Genomic DNA, 19,624 nt, shown 5'->3' on the forward strand with positions numbered 1-19,624 from the left:
TGTGAGTGTGTTTGATAAGTACTAATGTCTAAGGTGTAATTAAAACAGGGGCAGGGAACTGCAGAGTGCAACCAAAGGGGACCACCTACGTGGCCCCATCCACTACACCCCACCGAACACACACGCCCCCAAAACCCTTCATGTGTGAGTGTGTGCTGTGTACAGGAGCCAGAAGGGAGAGGGGTATGGGAATATATACCGGGGGAGCTACTCTCCCCCAGAGAGGGCAGCCAGGGACTGGCTGCAATAGGCATCCCCGCTACCTGGGAGCCAACAATGGGCAGGAGGGCCTGATGTCCACCAGGCTCGGGGCCTGCAGCGACCATATTCCGGGAGCTACTGTACCCCCAGAAGGTACCCATCCCGCCCAACCCCACTCAACCCAACCCCACCCAGGAGGACCTCTACAAAAAACAAACAAACAACATCAAAAAACAAACAAACAAACCACCCGGTCACACCAGTCGCAGCAGCCCGGGCCTGAGACCCACCATCACCCAGCAACCCACCACCACCACTATGTGATAAAACTAATCAGAGGGGACCAGAGAGAATGAAATTCAGCCAATTGATGTTTTGAGGAGGCAGACATTGTTTCCATGCTAATATAATCTAAAAGAAAATTTCTAAACTGGTTAATACACAGATTGTTCTTCGCTTTCCAGTTCATGAGAATAGTTTTCTTTGCGATACATAACACTGTGACAACCATGTGTGCTGATTTAATTTCCATGTTGATGTTGTCTAAGTCACCCAGTATGCACAGTGTGGGGCATGCAGGGATGCTACACTTTAGCCATGTTGATAGGTCCTCACAGACTTCAAGCCAGAACTTCTGGACAGGCGCACAAAACCACAAAGCGTGTGCATAATCATCAGGTGTGTTATCTGTGCAATGTGAGCAGATGTTTGAGTGTGTTAGACCCATCCTGAACATCCTTTGTCCTGTATAGTGTGTTCTATGAAGGATTTTGAGCTGTATGAGCTGTAAATTAGGATTTCGAGTCTTTATGAAGGTGTTCAAACATATTTGTGGTTAGAAGCTATGACCAGAACTGATGGATAAATCTGCCTCCAATTTTGAGGATGGAAGAGACATTGTGTCATCTATCTTAGACAATAATTTATATATTTTTGATAGTAGATTTGGGGTACAGATGCTTAGAAATTCTGCTACCCTAGTCGGGGGTTGTAAGTCTGGTTGGTGGAGGATATATCCATCCATCCATCCATCATCTGCCGCTTATCCGGGGGTCAGGTCGCGGGAGCAGCAGCTTGAGCAGAGAAACCCAGACGTCTCTGTCCCCGGCCACTTCCTCCAGCTCTTCCGGGGGGCCCCCGAGGCGTTCCCAGGCCAGCCGAGAGACATAGTCTCTCCAACGTGTCCTGGGTCTCCCCCGGGGTCTCCTCCCAGTGGGACGTGCCCGGAACACCTCCCCAGGGAGGCGCCCAGGGGGCATCCTAACCAGATGCCCGAGCCACCTCATCTGACTCCTCTCAATGCGGAGGAGCAGCGGTTCTACTCCGAGCCCCTCCCGGATGACTGAGCTTCTCACCCTATCTCTAAGGGAGAGCCCAGACACCCTGCGGAGGAAACCCATTTCGGCCGCTTGTATTCGCGATCTTGTTCTTTCGGTCACTACCCACAACTCGTGACCATAGGTGAGGATGGGAACGTAGATTGACCAGTAAGTAGAGAGCTTCGCCTTCTGGCTCAGCTCCCTCTTCACAACGACGGGTCGGTGCAGAGCCTGCAACACTGCAGGCGCCGCACCGATCCGCCCGTCAATCTCCCGCTCCATTCGTCCGTCACTCGTGAACAAGACCCCGAGATACTTGAACTCCTCCTCTTGGGGAAGGATCTCATTCCCGACCCGGAGAGAGCATTCCACCCTTTTCCGGCTGAGAACCATAGTCTCAGATTTGGAGGTGCTGATTCTCATCCCAGCCGCTTCACACTCGGCTGCGAATCACTCCAGTGAGAGCTGAAGGTCACGGCCTGACGACGCTAACAGAACCACATCATCTGCAAAAAGCAGAGACCCGATTCTGAGGTCGCCAAATGGGACACCCTCAACGCCCTGGCTCCGCCTAGAAATTCTGTCCATAAAAGTTAGGAACAGAATCGGTGACAAAGGGCAGCCCTGACGGAGTCCAACTCTCACCAGAAACGTATCCGACTTACTGCCGGAAATGCGGACCAAACTCTGGCACCGGTCATACAGAGACCGAACGGCCCCTATCAAGGGGTCCGGCACTCCATATTCCCGGAGCACCCCCCACAGGACTCCACGAGGGACACGGTCGAACGCTTTCTCCAAGTCCACAAAACACATGTAGACTGGTTGGGCGAACTCCCATGCACCCTCCAGGATCCTGCCGAGGGTATAGAGCTGGTCCACTGTTCCACGGCCAGGACGAAAGCCACACTGCATCTCCTGAATCCGAGGCTCGATTATCCGACGGATCCTCCTCTCCAATACCCCCGAATAGACCTTACCAGGGAGGCTGAGGAGTGTGATACCCCTATAGTTGGAACACACCCTCCGGTCCCCCTTTTTAAAGAGGGGGACCACCACCCCAATCTGCCAGTCCAGAGGCACTGTCCCCGATGTCCACGCGATACTGCAGAGGCGTGTCAGCCAAGACAGCCCTACAACATCCAGAGCCTTGAGAAACTCAGGACGGACCTCATCCACCCCCGGGGCCTTGCCACCGAGGAGCTTTTTAACCACCTCGGCAACCTCAGCCCCAGAAATGGGAGGCCCCGTCTCCGAGCTCTCCGACTCTGCCTCTTCCGAGCACGTGTTGGTAGGATTGAGGAGTTCCTCGAAGTACTCCCCCCACCGACTCACAACATCCCTAGTTGAGGTCAGCAAAGCCCCGTCCCCACTGTAAACAGTGTTGACTGTGAGCCGCTCCCCCCCCCCTGAGACGCCGGATGGTGGACCAGAATCTTTTCGAGGCCGTCCGGAAATCGTTCTCCATGGTCTCACCGAACTCCTCCCAGGCCCGAGTTTTTGCCTCAGCAACCGCCGAAGCCGTGGCCCGTCTGGCCCGTCGGTACCTATCAGCTTCTTCCAGGGTCCCACTGGCCAAAAAGGCCCGATAGGACTCCTTCTTCAGCTTGACGGCTTCCCTCACCACTGGTGTCCACCAGCAGGTTCGAGGGTTGCCGCCACGACAGGCACCGACCACCTTACGGCCACAACTCCGACCAGCTGCCTCGGCAATGGAGTCACGGAACATGGCCCATTCGGACTCAATGTCCCCCACCTCAAATATGGTTGAAGCTCTGCCGGAGGTGGGAGTTAAAGCTCCTTCTGACGGGGGATTCTGACAAACGTTCCCAGCAGACCCTCACAATACGTTTGGGCCTGCCAGGTCTGATCGGCCGTGAATTGTTGAAACTTGATTTGAAGTGGATAAATAAGGAAGACAAACAGTTTTAAGTCAGGCTGATAGCAATTAATTTTATAGCAAAATCTGTATTTCGTCATTTGTCGAGAGATGCTTATTGCTGAAGAAGTTCTTTCTCATTCTACAAAGTACAACGTTGTTTATCATTGAAACTTGATTAGACATGAATAAATATGAAGGACAAAGCAGTCTTAACTTGGTTTGAGTTAAGGAATTCGTTTTATAGGAGAATCCGAATTCGTGCATAACTCGTAAAATAGAGCTTATTTTCTGAATTCTAAAGAATGAGTCTGGTTCTTTCTCATAATACAAAGTTTGTTGTTTATTGTTGAAACTTCATCAGACCGTTAGATATAGTCGGACTCACCTCGACGCACGGCTTGGGATCTGGAACCAGTACTCTTGAGAGGGGTTGGTCTCTCTTCCACTCTGGAGTTGCCCGTGGTGAGAGGCGCAGAGCAGGTGTGGGCATACTTATTGCCCCCCGGCTGTGTGCCAGTACATTGGGGTTTACCCCAGTGAACGAGAGGGTAGCCTCCCTCCGCCTTGGGTGGGGGGACGAGTCCTGACTGTTGTTTGTGCCTATGCGCCAAACAGCAGTTCAGAGTACCTACCCTTTTTGGAGTCTCTGGGGGAGGCACTGGAGAATGCTCCTACCGGAGACTCCCTCATTCTGCTGGGGGACTTCAATGCTCACGTGGGCAATGACAGTGAGACCTGGAGGGGTGTGATTGGGAGGAACGGCCCCCCCGATCTGAATCAGAGTGGTGTTATGTTGTTGGACTTCTGTGCCAGTCATAGACTGTCCATAACGAACACCATGTTCAGGCATAAGGGTGTCCATATGTGCACTTGGCACCAGGACACCCTTGGCCGCAGTTCGATGATCGACTTTGTGGTTGTATCATCGGACTTGCGGCCGTATGTCCTGGACACTGGGTGAAGAGAGGGGCGGAGCTGTCAACTGATCACCACCTGGTGGTGAGTTGGCTCCGCTGGTGGGGGAGGATGCCGATCAGACCTGGCAGGCCCAAACGTATTGTGAGGGTCTGCTGGGAACGTTTGTCAGAATCCCCCGTCAGAAGGAGCTTTAACTCCCACCTCCGGCAGAGCTTCAACCATATTTGAGGTGGGGGACATTGAGTCCGAATGGGCCATGTTCCGTGACTCCATTGCCGAGGCAGCTGGTCGGAGTTGTGGCCGTAAGGTGGTCGGTGCCTGTCGTGGCGGCAACCCTCGAACCTGCTGGTGGACACCAGTGGTGAGGGAAGCCGTCAAGCTGAAGAAGGAGTCCTATCGGGCCTTTTTGGCCAGTGGGACCCTGGAAGAAGCTGATAGGTACCGACGGGCCAGACGGGCCACGGCTTCGGCGGTTGCTGAGGCAAAAACTCGGGCCTGGGAGGAGTTCGGTGAGACCATGGAGAACGATTTCCGGACGGCCTCGAAAAGATTCTGGTCCACCATCCGGCGTCTCAGGGGGGGGGGGGGCGGCTCACAGTCAACACTGTTTACAGTGGGGACGGGGCTTTGCTGACCTCAACTAGGGATGTTGTGAGTCGGTGGGGGGAGTACTTCGAGGAACTCCTCAATCCTACCAACACGTGCTCGGAAGAGGCAGAGTCGGAGAGCTCGGAGACGGGGCCTCCCATTTCTGGGGCTGAGGTTGCCGAGGTGGTTAAAAAGCTCCTCGGTGGCAAGGCCCCGGGGGTGGATGAGGTCCGTCCTGAGTTTCTCAAGGCTCTGGATGTTGTAGGGCTGTCTTGGCTGACACGCCTCTGCAGTATCGCGTGGACATCGGGGACAGTGCCTCTGGACTGGCAGATTGGGGTGGTGGTCCCCCTCTTTAAAAAGGGGGACCGGAGGGTGTGTTCCAACTATAGGGGTATCACACTCCTCAGCCTCCCTGGTAAGGTCTATTCGGGGGTATTGGAGAGGAGGATCCGTCGGATAATCGAGCCTCGGATTCAGGAGATGCAGTGTGGCTTTCGTCCTGGCCGTGGAACAGTGGACCAGCTCTATACCCTCGGCAGGATCCTGGAGGGTGCATGGGAGTTCGCCCAACCAGTCTACATGTGTTTTGTGGACTTGGAGAAAGCGTTCGACCGTGTCCCTCGTGGAGTCCTGTGGGGGGTGCTCCGGGAATATGGAGTGCCGGACCCCTTGATAGGGGCCGTTCGGTCTCTGTATGACCGGTGCCAGAGTTTGGTCCGCATTTCCGGCAGTAAGTCGGATACGTTTCTGGTGAGAGTTGGACTCCGTCAGGGCTGCCCTTTGTCACCGATTCTGTTCCTAACTTTTATGGACAGAATTTCTAGGCGGAGCCAGGGCGTTGAGGGTGTCCCATTTGGCGACCTCAGAATCGGGTCTCTGCTTTTTGCAGATGATGTGGTTCTGTTAGCGTCGTCAGGCCGTGACCTTCAGCTCTCACTGGAGTGATTCGCAGCCGAGTGTGAAGCGGCTGGGATGAGAATCAGCACCTCCAAATCCGAGACTATGGTTCTCAGCCGGAAAAGGGTGGAATGCTCTCTCCGGGTCGGGAATGAGATCCTTCCCCAAGAGGAGGAGTTCAAGTATCTCGGGGTCTTGTTCACGAGTGACGGACGAATGGAGCGGGAGATTGACGGGCGGATCGGTGCGGCGCCTGCAGTGTTGCAGGCTCTGCACCGACCCGTCGTTGTGAAGAGGGAGCTGAGCCAGAAGGCGAAGCTCTCTACTTACTGGTCAATCTACGTTCCCATCCTCACCTATGGTCACGAGTTGTGGGTAGTGACCGAAAGAACAAGATCGCGAATACAAGCGGCCGAAATGGGTTTCCTCCGCAGGGTGTCTGGGCTCTCCCTTAGAGATAGGGTGAGAAGCTCAGTCATCCGGGAGGGGCTCGGAGTAGAACCGCTGCTCCTCCGCATTGAGAGGAGTCAGATGAGGTGGCTCGGGCATCTGGTTAGGATGCCCCCTGGGCGCCTCCCTGGGGAGGTGTTCCGGGCACGTCCCACTGGGAGGAGACCCCGGGGGAGACCCAGGACACGTTGGAGAGACTATGTCTCTCGGCTGGCCTGGGAACGCCTCGGGGGCCCCCCGGAAGAGCTGGAGGAAGTGGCCGGGGACAGAGACGTCTGGGTTTCTCTGCTCAAGCTGCTGCTCCCGCGACCCGACCCCCGGATAAGCGGCAGATGATGGATGGATGGATGGATATATCCTCCACCAACCAGACTTACAACCCCCGACTAGGGTAGCAGAATTTCTAAGCATCTGTACCCCAAATCTACTATCAAAAATATATAAATTATTGTCTAAGATAGATGACACAATGTCTCTTCCATCCTCAAAATTGGAGGCAGATTTATCCATCAGTTCTGGTCATAGCTTCTAACCACAAATATGTTTGAACACCTTCATAAAGACTCGAAATCCTAATTTACAGCTCATACAATACAAAATCCTTCATAGAACACACTATACAGGACAAAGGATGTTCAGGATGGGTCTAACACACTCAAACATCTGCTCACATTGCACAGATAACACACCTGATGATTATGCACACGCTTTGTGGTTTTGTGCGCCTGTCCAGAAGTTCTGGCTTGAAGTCTGTGAGGACCTATCAACATGGCTAAAGTGTAGCATCCCTGCATGCCCCACACTGTGCATACTGGGTGACTTAGACAACATCAACATGGAAATTAAATCAGCACACATGGTTGTCACAGTGTTATGTATCGCAAAGAAAACTATTCTCATGAACTGGAAAGCGAAGAACAATCTGTGTATTAACCAGTTTAGAAATTTTCTTTTAGATTATATTAGCATGGAAACAATGTCTGCCTCCTCAAAACATCAATTGGCTGAATTTCATTCTCTCTGGTCCCCTCTGATTAGTTTTATCACATAGTGGTGGTGGTGGGTTGCTGGGTGATGGTGGGTCTCAGGCCCGGGCTGCTGCGACTGGTGTGACCGGGTGGTTTGTTTGTTTGTTTTTTGATGTTGTTTGTTTGTTTTTTGTAGAGGTCCTCCTGGGTGGGGTTGGGTTGAGTGGGGTTGGGCGGGATGGGTACCTTCTGGGGGTACAGTAGCTCCCGGAATATGGTCGCTGCAGGCCCCGAGCCTGGTGGACATCAGGCCCTCCTGCCCATTGTTGGCTCCCAGGTAGCGGGGATGCCTATTGCAGCCAGTCCCTGGCTGCCCTCTCTGGGGGAGAGTAGCTCCCCCGGTATATATCCCCATACCCCTCTCCCTTCTGGCTCCTGTACACAGCACACACTCACACATGAAGGGTTTTGGGGGCGTGTGTGTTCGGTGGGGTGTAGTGGATGGGGCCACGTAGGTGGTCCCCTTTGGTTGCACTCTGCAGTTCCCTGCCCCTGTTTTAATTACACCTTAGACATTAGTACTTATCAAACACACTCACACACACACATTAGGTCTTGGGGGGTGGTTACACTGAGTGGCATCTGGTGGGCGGGGCTCTTTGGGTATGTAGGCTGCCCAGAGTGCCGCGCTCCCAGTTCTACAAGTTTGGCTGCCCCTCAATTTTAATTGCTCACTATTAGAAAATATTGAAGAGCCAGAAGGGTGAGGGGAGGGGTCTTCTTCGCACACCCCTGCTTCCTGGTGTCTGCTTGGGGCAGGAGGATTAATTAATTGTTCTGCTGGTTCGGGGTCTTTGGTGGCTGGGGGGTTGCTGGCCTCCTGGTGTGCCCGCTGCACTACACCCCAGCAGAGTCGAGGGAGGTAGGATGTGTGGATGTATGGGACGTGAAAGTGTGTGTGGTAATGATTGGGCCTGGATCTGGGACTTGCTGTCGCCTGGCCTGCCTGTGTTTCTCCCGATGGGGCATCAGCGTTGCCTCTCCCCACTGCTCGCGACTTCACCCACCTGTGGGCACGTCTTGACTCCCAGGGCACTTGGCCAGGGGCGCTGGGGCAGGCGCTGACCCACTTTGTGGCTGTCTGGGGCTCTTGGCCCTCCTGGGTATTGGGTGGGGCCTCTGCCGGGGGGTTTGGGGGCGCTCGGGCTCCTGGGGCCCAGGTCCAGTGCACGGCCCATGTCTGGGCGGCTGGGGCCTGGCGGGGTCGGTGGGCTGTTACCCCTGGTTCCCGGAGTGCCTCTGCCCTATGCTTATGGGGGCTCTTTCCGGGGGCTTCCTCTGCAGTCTTCTGGGTGGATGCGTGGTTGCCCCTGCAGTGGGCTGCCTGGGTTCTGTGCTCTGTGGGGGCTGCTGGTGGCCTGGGTCTTGTGGCCCTCTCTGCCTGCTTCTGATTGCTTGGGGGGGGGGGCTGTGGATTGTGGCCCTGTACGCTTATACACTCATAACTAAGCACGGTTATCATGTAGGTCCTGTGCCATGGGTGTTGCATGTTCTCACACACACACATTCATTAGTCCAGTAGCATGGTCACTAAGCAGTTGATGTATTATCATGTCGTCTCAGGTCATCTATATCCACAGCTGTGTTGTATGCGATTGCCGCTTCTTGTGCTTGTTTTTGTTTGTGTGTGTTTTTTCTCTGCTTGTCTGCTTTCAGGTGCTCCTGGTGGCGCTAAGGCTGGATTCCCCTCATAAGCCATGGATTGTTGTCTGTTTTGTTTTTTACAGGTGTAGCAGCTGGTTGTCTGGTTTTTGTTTCTATTTTTGTTCTGTTTCCTCTTCTTTCCTCTTCTTCTTTCCTTGTCCCCCGGTCCGGTTCAGTTCAGTTCATGTCATATATTGTAAACAGAAATAAATAAATGGGCATCAAGGGGAGCTTTACATTTATAAAACTTCCCTTGGCAAAACAAATCTGTTTGGCATCAAAGGTATTCAGACTACAATTCTTCTGACATAATGCTGAACAGGACAAGGGGAAAAAAAAGTAAAGAAGACAGTTCTGCCGAAAGCCAGGGATAGACCTGTTCTAAGTTCTATACTTTTTAAAAGGGGCGTGTTTATCAACTATGGAATTAGAAGATTTACAAAAATGGTCAAGTGCTAGATCTTCATCTGGGATTTTAACAGTGTCATATAACTATTCAACAGATCAGTTAAAAAAAAGCCTGCTCATGGAGATGTTTCAGGATCTGGATACCAAGCGTGGACCTAATGTTTTCATTTTTGCAATTCTGATACAGGCTATTGAGCAGTGATAACTAACACCAAGTTCAGATACTGCGGATTTTCTACCTTTGATTTGCTAAGATTGAGCCAATCAGGGACAACCTTGAAGGATCTCTTTGGTTTTGTAGGATCTGTAATTACCTGAGAAAGGTTGATATTGGTACACACCTTTTTTAAATGATCAGAGGCAGAGTTCAACTTGTTTAAATTAAAATTGCCACACAGAGATTGGGTTTAGGCCACATGCACACAGAATGACATCAACAAATATAAGAAATATTAAACATTTACACATAGATTTTTGAATACATGTAGAGGAATGATACTTTGAAATGTGCTCATTGCGGAGTTATGATCAGTTGAGTAATGAAGGTTGAAATATTCTAGGAAAGAGGTTTTATTCCCAGCATCATGATGGACACTCCTGATATAGAAGGTTTCGCTAACGCATTGGAATTGTTTTACTATTTTCATATGCATGTGCAATGAAGAATTGCTTGCTGCTGATAAATGCAAAGAAGAACAGCTTACACATAGATGCTCACATATAGGCTGCTGAATGCAATGAAGACCTGCTTATCAAGTAAAGTTCAATGTCAATGTGTAATATTCAATTAGGATTTGCAAAACAGTGAAGTTAAACAATGAATGGGTCCATAGTCGGTATGAGAAGACTACAGGAATATTTACCTGGGTGTACGTTCAAACAGAGATGAGAAAATTGCGATAAATAATTGTTTGTTTGTTTGTTAGTATGTATATGAATGTTATGTGTATAAACTGTGTTGAGTTATAGTTACTCAGTAGTGTCTCAGTGAAACAACCGACGGGGGAAGCCTTGCGGTGACAACAAAAGCAGTGTTTTACTGATCAGTCAAGTTGCTCCAGTGTACTCCATACAAACTGGTTGGCTACTGAAGGGATAGAAAATGGGGAATACTTGTTTTAAAGCAAACAAGGAATTAGATGGGAAAAATACATGTTTTAACGGGACCCAGACAATATTAAATACTCAGACAGATGGGAGAAGAAGTGTAGTTTTGTAGGAAATCACAAAATTATTACATAGAATTAGTGAAATCAATTGAAGAATGCCTTTCTGAAGAGCTGTTTACCACAGATGAGCAGCTTTGCGACCAAGCACATTGTAGATCGCTTTACTGCCAAAATGATCTAATTTAATGGATTGGTTTAGACATGCATAACAGCATTTTAAGAACAAAGAGAGAAACAAAAAGGGACAACGCTTCATGGTGGAAGGGGATGTATAAATAACTGTGTATATGATGAAGGGGGTGGCAACACCCATTCCGAAATCCCGCCATTCCGACATCCCGCTATTCCGACATCCCACCATTCTGACATACCACCATTCCGACATACCACCATTCCGACATGCAAACGTCCCACCATTCCGACATCCCACCATTGCGACATCCCGCTATTCTGACGTTCAAATGTCCCACCATTCCGACAAGGCTTTCCGTATAAGGAAATGTGTGTTACTCAACAGGTGAGTCCCTTCTTTCTGTTCATGCAATTTATATGTTTAACACATGTTTATAGACAAGCGTTATTAAAAACACAAAGTCTCGGCAACTGGAGGAGGAGAAGCAGTCCGCGGTGGTTTTCAATCACACACTCCAATGCCACTTGTTTCAACTTCCGAAAATTTAATCCAGGAAAAAAAGGCTTACAAACATGGACCAAAACGGCTCCATAACACGCACAAGAATCCAAAAGAAACGAAAGTTAACTAAAAGAAAGCAAATAAACAGTATGAAGTGGTCAAAATTGGTTTTACGCATGCCTATGTGCGTCTGGCACATGCGTCTTCGGGCTCTCCCACGTTGGTTTGTGGATGAAAGCTATATGTTCAGCTGTAATGTCATGTAAAAACAATCTCTACATGACATTTACTCCCAGGTGTGACCAGTTAGGTCCTTAAGATATCAACAGGCTGTATAAAGCTACAACCGTTGCGGCTGTGTGTTTGTGCCAAATGCGCAAAGCCCATCCGCGCTTCCCAAAATTGGAGTGAGTACTCATAAATCACGTGAATAACATGAATAAACGTTTTTATTGCATTTTGTTGTGTTTTATACGTTCTATGCTGTCATTTCTCTCTTCTCCTATTGGCAAGGCAAGGCAGAGTGCTCGCAACTGTGTCCTGTGCAGTAGCCGTGATATCTGTAATTGCAATTATTACTTTTGCATATGATGACAGCGTGCAAAAGACGCATGGGCTCTGTGGAGAGCTCCGCTCCAGCTGGCTGCTGTGACAGCTCACTGACACTGTATTTCTGCTTAATCAGTTTCAGTCTCGCCAGAGTTACATTAATATCTGTATTTTTATATTTGAAATTCAGGGGATTTTGATAATAGATTATTAAAGTTTGTTTGCGAGGCTGTGGCCTCTGCATGTGCAAAGCTTGTGCGCCAAACTTTAGGGCATATTTGCACCGGCATATCATTAGTGCAAAATGTTTTGGGTAAAAAATAGGCTATTAAAAGGAACTGTCGGAATGGCGGTATGTTAAAAAAAACAAAAAACATACCGCCATTCCGACCATAGGAGGAAAAAAGTGTCGGAATGGTGGGACGTTTGATAAAAAATTAAGTGTCGCCATTCCGACAATTGGAGACCCATGTCGGAATGGCGAGATGTCGGAATGGCAGCATGTAACCATGATGAAGGAGAGACCATTTGAGCAGCACAGCCATTTCGCAGCACAGGGACAGCAGTCCAAGTTACAGGATCTCCCACGTGGTATCACCTGTCACATTGTGTCAAGGCATCAAAAGAAGAAAAAATCACCAAACTCAAGGACAAAAAGACAAAGACTCCGGTGAACGAAGAGAGAGTACTGACAAACCAGAAATACAAAAGGATTCTCGATATCAAGATCCAGAAGAAGAGGCTAACAATGCCACGAACACTTACGATGCTGGGAATGATGCCAGCAATGAACAGAGAAGAAGATTCAGTGTCATCAATCTGCATTACGTGCCTCTAATGAGGGGGTGAATATAGAATCCTCAACGATTACAACGTCTCTGGGAACTGTGACAACAACAAGGTTTAAACCATTTTGATATATATTGTAACCTATTGTCTAAGGAATAGTGCTGAAAATGAGGTAAATCTAATCCACCACTGTCCTTGGTCTTCTGTAGGGTTTTTAAACTAATACGTGGTGGTTTGTTTTTCCACAGAAATTTGGAGATGCATGAATCTAGTGACTTAAACCAAGTAGCAGATGGTTTTATGGGGATCATTGAGAACAAATAGTTAACTTTTGGTAGTATCATCATTTTAATGGATGTAACTCTCCCCATAAGTGATATAGGTAAGGACTTCCAACGAGAGATCGTCCTCTACTGTCTTTAATAATTGCACATAATTTAGCTTTGTTAGCTCTGAGAGCCTGGAGGAAATGTTTATGCCTAAATATCTAATATTTCCTGACTGTAAAGTGATCGCAGGTATATTATGGACCCTACAGTTAATGGGCAGAACTGTGGTCTTAGACCAGTTGATAGAGTAGTCAGAAAGTGCTGAGAATTTATTTATGAGTGTGATCGTGTGACTGAGAGACGTCTGTGAGTTCTGAAGGAAAAGTAATACATCATCAGCATAAAGACTTATTTTATGCTCAATATTTTGGGATTAATTACTCACAAACGGGTAAGAAAAGGTAGTATTGCCAGACCATACATGATCAAAACAGGGAGCGGAGGTGGTTCAGCTGCAAGGTGTGAATGTCTGACTATAGTTTGTAAAAACCGGGTAAGATAAGGTGCGAATGCCCGACAATGTATGATCAAAAGAGGGAGCGGAGGTTTTCGGCTGCAAGAAGGTCTGAATGTCCACCCAAAATTCCTGAAAAATGGGTAAAAAAAGGGTGCGAATGCCAAACCATACATCATCAAAAGCAGGAGTGGATGTGTTCGGCTACAAGAAGATTTGAATGTCCATCAATAATTGCTTTAAAACATGAAAGAAAATTTTCGAATATCAAACCGCACATGATCATAAGCGGGAGAGGAGTTGTTCAGCTGCAAGAAGGTGTGAATGTCCACCCATAATTACTGAAAAATGGGTAAGAAAAGGTGAAAATGCCCAACCATACATCATCAAAAGCAGGAGTGGATGTGTTCGGCTACAAGAAGGTTTGAATGTCCGAGCATAGTTTGTAAAAAGCGGGTAAGAAAAGGTTCGAATGCCCAAACATACACCATCAAAAGAGGGAGCGGAGGTGTTCCGCTGTAAGAAGGTGTGAATGTCCAACCATGGTTTGTAAAAAGCTTGTAAGAAAAGGTTCGAATGCCCGAATATATACCATCAAAAGCGGAAGCGGAGGTGTTCGGCTGCAAGAAGGTGTGAACGTCCGACCAAAGTTTGTAAAAAGCAGTTAAGAAAAGGTTCGAATATCCAACCAAACATAATCAAAAGCGGGAGCAGAGCTGTTCGACTGCAAGTAGGTGTGAATGTCCAGCCATAATTACTCACAAACGGGTAAGAAAAGGTAGTATTGCCAGACCATACATGATCAAAACAGGGAGCTGAGGTGGTTCAGCACCAAGGTGTGAATGTCCGACCAAAGTTTGTAAAAAGCAGTTAAGAAAAGGTTCGAATATCCAACCAAACATAATCAAAAGCGGGAGCAGAGCTGTTCGACTGCAAGTAGGTGTGAATGTCAGATCATAATTTGCAAAAAGCTGATGAGAAAGGGTGAGAATGCCCGGCTATACACCATCAAATGCGGGAGCGGAAGGGTTCGGCTGTGAGTAGGTGTGAATGTCCAACCATAATTGCTGAAAAATGTGTTAGAAGAGACTAGAATGCCGGACAAGACATCATCAAATGCGGCAGCGGAGTTGTTCGGCTGTGAGTAGGTGTGAATCTCCGAGCATAGTTTGTAAAAAGGGGGTAAGAATAGGTTGGAATGCCCGAACATACACTATCAAAACAGGGAGCTAAGGTGGCTCAGCTGCAAGGTGTGAATGTTTGACTATAGTTTGTAAATAAGGTGCGAATGCCCAACAATGTATAATCAAAAGAGGGAGCGGAGGTTTTCGGCTACAAGAAGGTTTGAATGTCCGACCATAGTTTGTAAAAAGCAGGTAAGAAAAGGTTCAAGCGCCTGACTATTCACCATCAAAAGCGGGAGCAGAGGTGTTCCGCTGTAAGACGGTGTGAATGTCCGACCATATTTGGTAAAAAGCGGGTAAGAAAAGGTTAAAATACCCGACTGTACACAATCAATAGCGGGAGAGGAGGTGTTCGGCTGCAAGAAGGTGTGAATGTCCACCCATAATTACTGAAAAATGGGTAAGAAAAGGTGCGAATGCCCAACCATACATTATCAAAAGCAGGTGTGAATGTCAGATCATAATTTGCAAAAAGCTGATGAGAAAGGGTGAGAATGCCCGACTATACACCATCAAATGCGGGAGCGGAGTTATTCGGCTGTGAGTAAGTGTGAATCTCCGACCATAATTGCTGAAAAATGTGTTAGAAAAGGTAAGAATGCCGGTCCATACATCATCAAAAGCGGGAGAGGTGGTGTTCGGCTGCAAGTAGGTGTGAATGTCCAGCCATAATTAATAACAAAAGGGTAGGAAAAGGTAGTATTGCCATACCATATATGATCAAAACAGGGAGCGGAGGTGGTTCAGCTGCAAGAAGGTGTGAATGTCCGACTAAAGTTCAAATATATGAACAAAAGCGGGAGGAGAGGTCTTCGGATGAGAGTGGTTGAGAATTTCCAACCATAATCTATAAAATGCGGTGAAAAAAAGGTGTGATAGAACACTAAAAGGTGGAGCGGAAGTGTTCGGCTGCAAGAAGGTGTGAATGTCCTACTATATTTGGTGAAAAGCAGGTGAAGCAAGGTCTGAATGCCCAACCTTACATCATCAAAAGCGAGATCAGAGGTGTTTGGCTGCATGAAGGCCATAGTTTGCCAAAAGCGGGTAAGCTGCGAATGACCGACTAAATATCAACAAAAGGTCTTCGGATGCAACTGGGTGTGAATATCCCACCATACAAGTATGGTGGAGAGGAAGCTGTGAAAAGCCGACCATAGTTGGCAAAAAGCGGGTGAAAAAAAGGTGCGAATGTCCAACCATACATGATCAAAACAGGGAGCGGAGGTGTTTGGCTGTGACAAGGTGTGAATGTCCACCCAAAACTAATGAAAAGTGGGCAACAAGTAGGTTTGAATGCCCAACCATACATCATCGAAAGCAGGAGTGGATGTGTTCGGCTACAAGAAGGTTTGAATGTCCGAGCATAGTTTGTAAAAAGCGGGTAAGAAAAGGTTCGAATGCCCAAACATACACCATCAAAAGAGGGAGCGGAGGTGTTCCGCTGTAAGAAGGTGTGAATGTCCGACCATAGTTGGTAAAAAACGGGTAAGAAAAGGTTAAAATACCCGACTGTCACAATCAATAGCGGGAGCGGATGTGTTTGGCTACAAGAATGTGTGACAGTCCGACCATGGTTTGTAAAAAACGGGTAAGAAAAGGTGCGAATGCCCGACAATGTATGATCAAAAGAGGGAGCGGAGGTGTTCGGCTGCAAGAAGGTCTGAATATCCAACCATAATTTGTAAAAACCGGGAAGGAAAGGCTCGAAAGCCCGACTATACACCATCAAAAGCGGGAGCAGAGTGGTTCAGCTGCAAGAAGGTCTGAGTGTCCATCAATAATTGCTTTAAAACATGAAAGAAAATTTTCGAATATCATCCGCACATGATCATAAGAAGGAGAGGAGGTGTTCAGCTGCAAGAAGGTGTGAATGTCCACCCATAATTCCTGAAAAATGGGTAAAAAAAGGTGCGAATGCCCAACCATACATTATCAAAAGCAGGTGTGAATGTCAGATCATAATTTGCAAAAAGCTGATGCGAAAGGGTGAGAATGCCCGACTATACACCATCAAATGCGGGAGCGGAGGTGTTCGGCTCTGAGTAGGTGTGAATGTCCGACCATAATTGCTGAAAAATGTGTTAGAAAAGGAAAGAATGCCGGACCATACATCATCAAAAGCGAGAGAGGTGGTGTTCGGCTGCAAAAAGGTGTAAATGTTCGACTAAAGTTTGTAAAAAGCGGGTAAGACATGGTGCGAATGCCTGACAAGGTATGATCAAAAGCAGGAGCGGAGGTGTTCAGCTGCAAGAAGGTCTAAATGTCCATCAATAATTGCTAGAAAACATGAAAGAAAATTTTCGAAAATCAAACCGCACATGATCATAAGTGGGAGAGGAGGTGTTCAGCTGCAAGAAGGTGTGAATGTCCACCCATTATTCCTGACAAATGGGTAAAAAAAAAGGTGCGAATGCCCAACCATACATCATCAAAAGCAGGAGTGGATGTGTTCGGCTACAAGAAGGTGTGAACGTCCAACCAAAGTTTGTAAAAAGCAGTTAAGAAAAGTTTTGAATATCCAACCAAACATAATCAAAAGCGGGAGCATAGCTTTTCGACTGCAAGTAGGTGTGAATGTCAGATCATAATTTGCAAAAAGCTGATGAGAAAGGGTGAGAATGTCCGACTGCACACCATCAAATGCGGGAGCGGAGTTGTTCGGCTGTGAGTAGGTGTGAATCTCCGACCGTAATTTCTGAAAAATGTGTTAGAAAAGGTAAGAATGCCGGTCCATACATCATCAAAAGCGAGAGAGGTGGTGTTCGGCTGCAAGTAGGTGTGAATGTCCAGCCATAATTACTCAAAAACGGGTAAGAAAAGGTAGTATTGCCAGACCATACATAATCAAAACAGGGAGCGGAGGTGGTTCAGCTGCAAGAAGGTGTGAATGTCCGACTAAAGTTCAAATATATTAACAAAAGCGGGAGGAGAGGTCTTCGGATGAGAGTGGTTGAGAATTTCCAACCATAATCTATAAAATTCGGTGAAAAAAAGGTGTGATAGAAACACTAAAAGGTGGAGCGGAAGTGTTCGGCTGCAAGAAGGTTTTAATGTCCGACTATATTTGGTGAAAAGCAGGTGAAGCAAGGTCTGAATGCCCAACCTTACATCATCAAAAGCGAGATCAGAGGTGTTTGGCTGCATGAAGGCCATAGTTTGCAAAAAGCGGGTGAGAAAAGGTGCGAATGTCCAACCATACATGATCAAAACAGGGAGCGGAGGTGTTTGGCTGTGACAAGGTGTGAATGTCCACCCAAAATTAATGAAAAGCGGGTAAAAAGTAGGTTTGAATGCCCAAGCATACATCATCAAAAGAAGGAGTGGATGTGTTCGGCTACAAGAAGGTTTGAATGTCCGAGCATAGTTTGTAAAAAGCGGGTAAGAAAAGGTTCGAATGCCCAAACATACACCATCAAAAGAGAGAGCGGAGGTGTTCCGCTGTAAGGTGTGAATGTCCGACCATAGTTGGTAAAAAGTGGGTAAGAAAAGGTTAAAATACCCGACTGTACAAAATCAATAGCGGGAGCGGATGTGTTTGGCTACAAGAATGTGTGAAAGTCCGACCATGGTTTGTAAAAAACGGGTAAGAAAAGGTGCGAATGCCCGACAATGTATGATCAAAAGAGGGAGCGGAGGTTTTTGGCTACAAGAAGGTTTGAATGTCCGACCATAGTTTGTAAAAAGCGGGTAAGAAAAGGTTCAAATGCCTGACTATACACCATCAAAAGCGGGAGCGGAGGTGTTCCGCTGTAAGACGGTGTGAATGTCCGACCATAGTTGGTAAAAAGCGGGTAAGAAAAGGTTAAAATACCCGACTGTACACAATCAATAGGGTGAGTGGAGTTGTTCGGCTACAAGAAGGTGTGAAAGTCCAACCATGGTTTGTAAAAAGCGGGTAAGAAAAGGTTCAAATGCCTGACTATACACCATCAAAAGCGGGATCGGAGATGTTCCGCTGTAAGACGGTGTGAATGTCCGACCATAGTTGGTAAAAAGTGGGTAAGAAAAGGTTAAAATACCCGACTGTACACAATCAATAGCGGGAGCGGATGTGTTTGGCTACAAGAATGTGTGAAAGTCCGACCATGGTTTGTAAAAAACGGGTAAGAAAAGGTGCGAATGCCCAACAATGTATGATCAAAAGAGGGAGCGGAGGTTTTTGGCTACAAGAAGGTTTGAATGTCCGACCATAGTTGGTAAAAAGCGGGTAAGAAAAGGTTAAAATACCCGACTGTACACAATCAATAGGGGGAGCGGAGTTGTTCGGCTACAAGCAGGTGTGAAAGTCCAACCATGGTTTGTAAAAAGCTGGTAAGAAAAGGTTCGAATGCCCGAATATATACCATCAAAAGCGGAAGCGGAGGTGTTCGGCTGCAAGAAGGTGTGAACGTCCGACCAAAGTTTGTAAAAAGCAGTTAAGAAAAGGTTCGAATATCCAACCAAACATAATCAAAAGCGGGAGCAGAGCTATTCGACTGCAAGTAGGTGTGAATGTCCAGCCATAATTACTCACAAACGGGTAAGAAAAGGTAGTATTGCCAGACCATACATGATCAAAACAGGGAGCTGAGGTGGTTCAGCACCAAGGTGTGAATGTCTGACTATAGTTTGTAAAAAGCGGGTAAGATAAGGTGCGAATGCCCGACAATGTATAAGCAAAAGAGGGAGCAGAGGTTTTCGGCTACAAGAAGGTTTGAATGTCCGACCATAGTTTGTAAAAAGTGGGTAAGAAAAGGTTACCATACATCATCAAAAGCAGGAGTGGATGTGTTCGGCTACAAGAAGATTTGAATGTCCATCAATAATTGCTTTAAAACATGAAAGAAAATTTTCGAATATCAAACCGCACATGATCATAAGCGGGAGAGGAGTTGTTCAGCTGCAAGAAGGTGTGAATGTCCACCCATAATTACTGAAAAATGGGTAAGAAAAGGTGAAAATGCCCAACCATACATCATCAAAAGCAGGAGTGGATGTGTTCGGCTACAAGAAAGTTTGAATGTCCGAGCATAGTTTGTAAAAAGCGGGTAAGAAAAGGTTCGAATGCCCGAACATAGACCATCAAAAGAGGGAGCGGAGGTGTTCCGCTGTAAGAAGGTGTAAATGTCCGACCATAGTTGGTAAAAAACGGGTAAGAAAAGGTTAAAATACCCGACTGTACACAATCAATAGGGGGAG

The sequence above is a fragment of the Leuresthes tenuis genome, unplaced genomic scaffold (genome assembly GCF_036924035.1).
Source record: "Leuresthes tenuis unplaced genomic scaffold, fLeuTen1.0.hap1 SCAF_4, whole genome shotgun sequence".
Classification (NCBI taxonomy): Eukaryota; Metazoa; Chordata; class Actinopteri; order Atheriniformes; family Atherinopsidae; genus Leuresthes; species Leuresthes tenuis.